Source organism: Brassica oleracea, chromosome C8 (assembly GCF_000695525.1).
Source record: "Brassica oleracea var. oleracea cultivar TO1000 chromosome C8, BOL, whole genome shotgun sequence".
NCBI classification, from domain to species: domain Eukaryota; kingdom Viridiplantae; phylum Streptophyta; class Magnoliopsida; order Brassicales; family Brassicaceae; genus Brassica; species Brassica oleracea.
Window position 1 is genome coordinate 8110773 of NC_027755.1, and position 2060 is coordinate 8112832.

The following is a 2060-nucleotide window of genomic DNA, read 5'->3' on the forward strand; positions in this document are numbered from 1 at the left end:
CTTCTCTCTGGTATACCTCTAACAGCATTAACCGCATATTCACGAGCATCCCATGCTAAAGATTTCGTGATCTCACAGCCATGATCCATAAGCATAATCTATATTATATCATTGCATTTCGGCCCTTCCTTAACCCCTTCATACCTATGCATAATCAGACTACCTATAGTTTTGGCCGAAGCAGTCCTACCCGGTTTGGTTTTGCTTGAAGGTGCGCATGTATGTTCACCGACATACTTTTTGATAATCACATATGCAGAATCCTTCAAACACTCTGCTCGAACACACCAATTGCATGCATTATCCTCACATCTAACATACCAAAGCTGTCTATCCGTTTTGATAACCTCGTAGTGAAAGTTATGCTTCATCGCACATATCTCGAAAGTCGCATTCAACAAAGTTTTGTTCTCAAACAATTGTCCCTTCTTAACAACATTGAGCACATAAAACTTTGACATCTTATGTATGTCCTCTTTAGCCGAGATCATGGTATCAGCATGATAGGCATCCTCATCAACTTCGACTCTGCTAATCTTTTCTTTCTTTTTCTCGCACTGCCTCTCAACAAACACATGAGCTGGTTCGTTCCCCCTATCAACCGAGTTTCCCTCCTCTTGAGCAGTACTTGAATCAGCTGGCGACTTGTTAAGATCAAAGTCTGGTTCATTCAGATTCTCAACTTTGGCTTTAGATGTTACACACAATCGAGTAGAAACACACTTTTGAACAAAACCAACAAAATTTTGAAGCTGTCGATCATTTGCAATGATCACAGGTGGACAAGTTGATGTATTGATCAACTCAGTAGGTAGATAACTCAACTCCAAATCGGGTAAGCTATCTTCTTCCATATCAAAATCCTCCAAAACCATTCTTTTAAAAACCTCTAAGGTAGAACTTGATTCCAATAACAGTAGCCTAGCCCCTTTCTCATCAGCCGAAAAAACTCATCCTGTGGTTGCTCCAAACTCCCAAACACCACATGTTGTATAGATATGCATCATAGAATAAGAGTTTGTGAAAATCACAAGACAAACTATAGAGAAATCATAGGGAAATCATAGATTGGTGAAGAAGAACATTCAAAATCGTTTTTTTTTTATTTTTCACGAAGCAAATCAATGAAAACACGTTTTAGGAAGTTAGAATATTTTTAGAATATTTTTAAAACGGCAACTTCCTTAATTTTCGAAAATACAGTTTTTTTATCCGTAGAAGGCACCTTCTACACTGTGTAGAACATAACAAAATTCCAGAATGTAATTTCTACACTAAGTGGACGTTCGTGTATGTTTTAGATTTTGCATTCCTGATAAGTTAGAATACTCAATAAAAGTAGAATCATCTTTCTGAATAAAAGTAGCGATCATTACAAATAGTAGAATTCATATTCTCCATATTTAGAATTATAGTAAAAAGTAGTTTGTACGTTCTAAAACAAGTAGATGGATGTGTTCATTCTATAATTCACTTTCTATTCACCCGTTTTGTGTAGAAACAGAATTCTACTTTTAGTAGAACGTAATTTAAAAACATGATTTATTATGTTTTTCAACCCAAAAAAATATGTGTTTGTGTCAATGGGTCTTTTATTAATTGTTTATATTTTTAATAATTTTTTTGATTTTTATAACTATTTATTTCATTAATTTTAACATATGGAAATGGTAAAAAAGAAAAAAAAAAAAAAAAGATTTATACCATAAGAACAACTATGCTGTTTTCTCGTTCTCTTTTGGCAATTTTTCCAAAAAAAATACTCAAATAAGATTGCATGACTCAAAATCACCTCATAAGATCGTCCAATTTCACCTTTTATTATTTCTTTAAATGTCATGTTACACATGAGTCTCGTGTCCGAATTTAGTTATGTGTAACGTTATCAACCATAAAAAGGAAGAGCGGAGAAGTAACCACTTACAATCAAATTGAACTACCGCTATTGTCTAATTCATATTAACTATCCGTTTAATTCATTTAAATGGTTTCATCCGTGATATCCGTTTTCTCATAAAGGTATATGTTTGCTTAGATATCCGTCTTTTGTTTCAAGTGGG